Raw genomic sequence first — 7,938 nt, forward strand, 5'->3', positions numbered from 1 at the left:
TACAACAACATAGATGACTGGACATTGCTGGAAATATCGTACACAGGCATCACTCCAATAAGACTATGTTGAATTAAACTGATCGAGGACCATTTATGATGGGAATGTAAAACAAGGGGAGAGCTTTCCTGCGCTGTATCTTGGAATATATACTCGTCAAACAACTGTGTGTTAAAGTCGTGGAGGTCCTGAGTCACCAGTATGGCTCTGTGATGTCCTTGACATTTGTTCTTTATCTGTTTGGGTACCTATTGAAACACCACATGCATGGAGAGGTTCACTTGGGTCGGGTTAATCACATCTGGAAACAACTGGAACATGTCAAAATTTGTGTTGCATCGCGTCAAATTCACAATGGGCATATCTTTGAATAAAACGATAGAATTCTTCAGTTCCATCATTTATTATCTTGTCTTTGTGTTATTTTCAATCACACGCTGTGTTTAAAGGATTGACGTATTGTTACTTTCAGTATTTAACTCAGATTTTACACAGCAGTCCAAACAGCTTTGACCTTGGGCTGAACAAAAGAACCTGTGGTATCATTGGCTTGTTTCTGGGTCTGTCTGTGTGCGTGCGTGTGTGTGTGTGTGTGTGTCATCGACAGTTTGCAGAGCCAACTTAGTGGAATTTTGCAGGCATCCGAGGGGGAACAGAAAATATTTGCCTGGACCGGCTAATCTAGTCAAGATTAAATGATAGAAGTCGGCTTTATTTGATTTTTTTGTACTGTGCTTACATTATTAATGTCGACATGCAAGCAGGCAGGACAGCTGCTGATTAATGTTCGACCCTTATGCAGCTGAGCTTGCTGTGCCCTCAGTGTGTGCCTCAGGCAATGCAAGATAACGTGTAAAAGTAGAAAAATAATATGCAGTGTAAAGTTCACGTTATTTCAGGACTCCTCAACATCAGTTTCACTTACACGAGCCAATTTAAAGTTATGCACTGACTTGACACTAGATGGCACAACCAATGAACCAGTTCTGTGTTCATCTAAACATGAACTCAACTGTGGCAGCTCACTGACCAGCGCACATGTTTCACCACAGGATCCTTATCTGAGCGGCTATGTGACAGGTAACTGCCTGCCAAATAGTTGTGACGCCGATGAGTGGACTTCAGTCTGAAGTGACTGTGACATTTTGGCCGCAGTTCGAAAAGTCTTGATTTTTTTCCCTAGGTTTAAGTAAGAATATCAAATAACGGACTCTGAAAAGCTGTTACAAACACAGTGAAGTCATAGCTGGCATGAAATGTGAGTCAAAAGGTCACAATTTTGTTGATAGATGTTGAGATATGTTTAAAGAACTTGTTGTAAATGTATGCTTTTGAATATCATTGTTTTGTTTCACCATATTCAATCATTTCATTTCTGTGTTGGTATTTGGCTCACTCGTGTTTATTTAGAGATCAATGACTGCGCTGAGGCTGCAGGTGGAAAATGATTAGAATCTTGTGCTTTTAGCAGATGTATTAGTAAAAGTTTGAATGGCACCTCAAAATGGGAGGTAAAGGTATAGAAATATTATGTGGACAACTTAAACAGGGTATCAAAAGTGCAAAAGCTTGTGTAAATACGACCGATAGATCAAATACTAATAGTTTTAATAGGGCAGTAAAATATCCCATGTAACGACATCATTTTGTAGCTATTCAAAGTGGAACTACTTCAAACTACTTCAAATACGAGGAGCCCTTTTAGTCCAGATGTTCCCACTTCAAGGAGCAGCAAGGTAAATCTAAGGGAAACTTAAGCCGATTAATGTAAAACCATAGTGATAACACATAGATTTGTCCCAGTTTTTTGTATGTATTTAATGTATTTAACCATGAACAGATAATGAAACGTGTCTCTTGAGCACAAACCTATGAAAGGCACACACTCCTCCTGCCAAGGACTATGACACCAAAACTGAAAGAGAACCAGATCAATCCTAAACTGCGTGGGACTGAGTTTTTATGTGGGAATCTTGTCCGGTTCAAAATTAATTTTAAGATCCTGATGTTTGTTTGTAAAATTTTTAATGGTTTGGCCCCAGAGTATTTATCTGATCTGATACATGTTCACAGACCAATCAGAGCTCTGAGGTCTGCTAATAAACTACACTTGGATGTGCCTAAATGCAGGCTAAAAACTAAAGGCGATCGAGCTTTTGCAGTGGTTGCCCCTAAGCTGTGAAATGGGTTACAGCTGCATTTCCAGTCATCAGAAACTCTGGACATTTTTAAATCGTCTGTTAAAACTCACCTTTTCTCCCAGGCTTTCGGACGTGGGTGAAATGAATGTTGTCTTTGTGTGTCGATTGTATGTCTTTGTTAAATTTATTAATGTATTCATAAAGCATTTTGATCAACTTAGGTTGTTATAAGGTGCTCTACAAGTAAACGTGACCTTGGCCTTATCTTGCAGGTGTTTTTCGAGATTTCATGTTAGTTGGCAGCCAATTTGATTTCTTCTTTTATGATTGTTGTTTTGGTCATTGTCAGCAATTTGTACTGTGTCTTGTTTTTACAAAAAGACATTTTTATGTTTGTGTTTTCAGATTTGGACTACTTTGTGTCAGCTAATTTTGAGTTCAACGTTGGGTCTCATTAAGGTAGTTTTGCATTTAATTGTAGTAACATTATATCCCCTTATGAGACTTATATCACTAAAATTGCCAAAATTACCCCAATTTTGGAACTTTTTCTTTGTTTTGTTTCACATATTGGACATTTTTGCATCTCTTTGTGACTGTGTGCATCTATTTTTGGACATTCTGTGTCTCTTTTCATGGGATATAGGGAACATCATACCTCTGAGAAAAGATCAGAAGACCCTCTACCCTTTTAGCCTCTGGGCCTCAGGTAATAAGTATGTGCATAAATCAGTAACTTCGGTGAATCCATTTTGAAAGATTAGCAGAGAAATCCCTTCAGAAAGAATCTGCTACAGTAACAACTAGACATGTGAAAATTGACATGGGGTCCGAATCACTGATATGCATTTTCTTAATTGTAATTTAAAACTAGTCACAACTACTGATTTAGCAAAATAGATAAGTAAGGGAATTTTGAAAAAGGACAAAATGCTTCTAAACTGCATAGATGTAGGACTAAGATGTAGTATAATATAAATGTAGTATAATCTTGTTGTATGACTGCATGCTAACAGAAAAACCTGCGAACCAGTCAGGAAGACCTTTTTACTGATGTGTTTTGTGTGTTTTCAAGGTAACTGACAGTCAACATGAACATGCCTCATTTGTCTATGTTCACCTTTGCTCTACTGGTCACGCAACTATCCAGCACATCTGGGGGCAAGATTCTGGTGTTCCCACTGGACGGAAGCCACTGGGTAAACATGAAAGTACTCATAGAGGGACTGCATGCCCACGGCCACGAGATCACTGTGATTCGTCCATCAGACAGCTGGTACATCAGCGAAAAGTCTCCCCTCTACACCTCTGTCACCCTTCCCTGTCGCGGTGGATTTGAGGAAAACTTTGAAAGGTTTTTGTCCCAGCAGCTGGAGATCCGGCTGCTGAGGAAATCTGTATCTTTTTGGTCCCACTTATGGACCCATATTCAGATGCAGCAGCTTATTGTAGACCAGTTCACACAGTTTCACAAGGCAGCTGGTGAAACAATAATCCACATGTTTGAAAATGAAAAGCTGATGCAGTCTTTTCATGCTGCCAAGTACGATGTGGTATTGACTGACCCTGGCATTGGGGGAGGGGCAATGCTGGCACGGCGGCTCCAAGTTCCTCTGGTTTTCAATGTCAGATGGACCATTCAGGGTGAACCTCACTTCCTTATGGCTCCCTCACCTTTGGCATACATCCCTTTTACTGCGACAGAGCTGACAGATAAGATGACTTTCACTCAAAGGATAAAGAATATTTTGAGTTACATTGCAGGGACGTACACTCTATCATGCATTACAGAACCTGCTTACAAGCCAATAGTTAGGCGCTTCTTTGGTCCTGATATGGATTACTCAACATTTTTCCTGGATGCTGATATATGGCTCATGAGAAATGATTTTATCTTTGAATTTCCACGTCCAACGATGCCAAATATTGTCTACATGGGTGGATTTCAGTGCAAGCCCCCAAGTTCACTCCCTGCTGATCTAGAGGACTTTGTCCAGAGCTCTGGAGATCACGGTGTCATAATTATGACTCTAGGAACTTTGGTTGGAAAGCTTCCTCTGGATATCTCTGAGGAAATTGCTGCAGCCTTTGCTCAGCTGCCTCAAAAGGTTATTTGGAGGTATGTGGGACAAAGGCCAACCAACCTCGGCAACAACACATTACTGGTCAACTGGCTGCCACAAAAAGACCTCTTAGGACATCTCAAAACTCGAGTGTTTGTGACCCACGGGGGCACCAATGGAGTTCAAGAGGCAATTTACCACGGGGTTCCTGTAGTTGGACTTCCTCTGTTCTTCGATCAACCCGATAATCTCTCCAGAATCGGAGCAAAGGGAGCAGCTGTGATAGTGGATATCACCATGCTGGACAGGCATATCTTTACAGAGGCACTGACAACCGTTCTTTACAATTCCACCTACAAAGAAAACATGCAGACACTCTCAAGGCTGCACAGAGATCAGCCAATGAAACCTCTGGATCAGGCAGTGTTTTGGATAGAGCATGTTATAAGGCATAAAGGAGCCCGTCATCTGCGCGCACAGTCCCACAAAATGTCCTGGTTTGTTTACAACTCTCTTGATGTCGTCATAACTTTGGTGACAGTTGTTTTGTTTCTGACTCTCGTCTGCATTTCACTTGTTAGATTACTGTGTAGATTTTTATTGGGCAAAAGACTGAACACGAATGACTTGAAAAATAGAAAATGACCATGGAGTGAAACCTTAGCTCATTTAACATTCAAGTTTGGGACTTTCTTTGCTAAAAACAACCAGTCAACATACCGAAGGATTAGAGTGCCTTTTAGTTTCTGAAAACCTTTGAGAGAATGTGTTCTTAACAATGACTGTGTTCAGTCTGTTATACTCATATATTTAGAGCCAGGCCTGAACAGACACAGAGCTGATACAGTATAAGTTAGTTTAGCTGTTTAACAAAACACGTTTAAGTTGCTGTTGCTGTATGTAATAATTATGAATACAGAGGTTAGACTCTGAGGGCATTCACATCCAGATTGGAGGCGCAGATAAGGAATTCCAGCTTTTCTACAGCTTTTTGTCAATAAATCAAACTCACTTGATCAGTTGACTCCAACGCTGTTTCATTGACAGATGTGGGATGTTTCATAATTGTTGTTTCATCAGCCAAGCAGAGAGAAGCACAGCGGTTTATACCATGTGCTGCGTTTGTACTTAAAAAAACTCTACAGTGACCCTGCTCAGGAAAGGGAGCTCTCAGTATAGCTGAAGCAGGTCATACTCACTGATACACTGGAAAGCAGAAACAAGGGACTTTTAATCAATAGGGAGTCACATTCTATAAATAAGAGTGCACTGATGAGTTTGCTAACTTTGAAAAAGCCTAATCACTGTCCAGCGAAGACAGTGGTGAACAACTGATGCATTCCCAGTAAAGATAAACCCCTTCGTAACACTGAGCCAAATGGAGAGCAGTTACCAGGAGGTAGACATGCAGTTATCCAAGTTTATCTTGAAGAAGACTTAGCAAATACAATGGGTTCACTACAAGAACCGAACTATTCATTAAAAGAAAGATGAGAAACCTTTACCAAATAGAGAAAAAAAATCTAGCAAAGAGCAGGTCTTTGGTTAGACTAAATCTGCACCTGAATGACTGACTGAAGGTATGTAGACGTTTAAAAAGGCTTACGATCCACAGCACACGGCATCACCTGGGAAACACAAGGCAAGTGAGATGGGAGTAGCATGCATAGCTTCTACTGGGAGAGCTTCACTTGTGTTGCATTCTGAAGTGTAGAAGGACATCCCAGATTCAACAAAAGACAGCACAGTTGAACAGAGCTTCAGAGTACAGTTCAGGAGTTTCTAAAGGTTAAGAAGAGGAATATCTGGCATAGACCAAGTCAACCCCTTTCAGTCTGACTTTGCATCATGTTTCTTCCTGAAGAAAAAAACTAAAATCTATGGACCGACAGACAGGACCCACACATAAACTGTCATGATCCATGTTTTTTGTGTTTTGATTATTTTTTATTTCTTACCGCCTTTGTATACCTTCTGCTCTGTGTTTTGGTTGCCACTCGTTTGAACTCTATCCACTGCATTCTGTCTCTGGTGTTTCTCTTCATTACCCCTAGATGTCCTCAGTTGTCTTGGTCTTTTACCCTGGTCTCTTTCACGCCTGTCTCTACTGCTGCAGCCACTTTCTCAGTGTATATGCGCCATTGTGAACATCAACCTATATCAGATTCTTTTTGTCACTTACAACTTATTGGGTTCCACTGTGTTTCTTTTCGATTCTTGTCTGGTTATCCCTGTTTTATGTGTGTTTGCATTTTGATTTGTTTTCTTCCAGCTGGTTGGTGACTGGTAAAGACATTGATGGAGTCTACCTTAAGTAGACTCTTGTTGGACTGTTTCCAGCATTTGGGTCCTCCATAACTTTTTCTCCACCAGCTTTGTAATATAAACAACTGAAGATAATCGCAGTGAACAATGAAGAGAGCGCTACAAAGGAGGAAAGAGCTGTTCTTTAATGATTTACATAGTGCAGGCAGAGGTAAAAGTAGTATAGATGATCAATTTGTGTGTGTATGTGTAAATAACTTTTATTTCATTATTTTTTTTAAGAACTTCCAGAATAACAATGTATTTTAATAATTGCAGGACAAGTCAGTGAATTATTTATAACTAAATAACACAATAGCCCCAACTGTTGTCAAGCTATTTTTTATTTCTTTAAATTTTTTTTTACAAATTTTCAGTATCTTTTTATTATGTATGTTCCTTTTTGTCTTTTTTTAGAACATGTAATTTCATTCAAGGAATGTTATCTTCACTCTGATTGTTATCTTCACACTGCCCAAATAAGTCGATGACTGCATACGCATGATATATCCCAGGTATGCTAATTTCATATGAAATTTTGTAGAAGATTGTATGTGTGTGAGTGATATGATACCAAATAAAATGTGAAGGGAGGCAACCACTCCCTGGAGAAGTCTTGTGAATCTGCAGAGAGAGGGTTTGTGTGTTGTTGTCCCCTTGCAAGTAAAATACTGAGGCCTTTGAGTGATTTCTTGGTTTCAAGCTGTTGTCTGTGAGTGAATTTTTTAACATCTTTGGTCCTTCGAGCCGGATACCCACATTTCCAGGGCCGAGACTCTGTAGACTGTGCAAGTCTGAGAAAAAGAGGCACGGGGCTAAAATTCTCCGTTTGCCAGAGAAGGTCCTTTCTGGGGGAACTCCTCGCGAATTACGGCATCCAAGCGCAATTTTGAGACGGATGAGACCAAGAAAGACTCTCGTTGGGGGGAAAAAAAAAAACAGCTGAATTGTGAGTAACATCTTTTGATATTGAATGTTGCAACTGAGTATTGAATATTGGTTTGAGTCCTCACCTAAAGAAAAGGAGGGTTATAAATAAAGTTGGGGTACCCAGTGCCTTTAATTATATTTGGTGTTATATTTGGTGATACTCCTGTGTTTTAAGAGTATCAGTGTATCAGTGTTTGTACTTTGCAATTGCAGTGTTTTAAGTGTCTGTGTAGTGGTTGCAACTCGCTGTTTTGGGTGTGTGTGTGTGAGAGGAAAAAAGTGTTGCAACTTCCTGTTTTGGGTGTGTTTGTGAGAGAAAGGGAAAAAAAAGTGCTTTGAATGAGCAGCAGTGTAACTGGGAACCTAACGGTGCCAACAAAGGTTACTGACTGTTGAAGTAGACAAACTCGGACGTTCATTAAGGACAAATATATTAATAAAATGTAAAATGTGAACGGTACAATGGATGGGGAGGGGGATTGTAAATCTATGGAGCAGCA

General features: G+C 40.0%; 1 pseudogene; it reads left to right on the top strand.

Annotated features, from left to right (window-relative positions):
* Nucleotides 1–1,025: 1,025 nt before the first annotated feature.
* Nucleotides 1,026–5,702, top strand: LOC140307266 (UDP-glucuronosyltransferase 2C1 pseudogene; annotated as a pseudogene).
* Nucleotides 5,703–7,938: the final 2,236 nt, after the last annotated feature.

This window comes from Leuresthes tenuis, unplaced genomic scaffold, assembly GCF_036924035.1.
Source record: "Leuresthes tenuis unplaced genomic scaffold, fLeuTen1.0.hap1 SCAF_5, whole genome shotgun sequence".
Taxonomy (NCBI): Eukaryota; Metazoa; Chordata; class Actinopteri; order Atheriniformes; family Atherinopsidae; genus Leuresthes; species Leuresthes tenuis.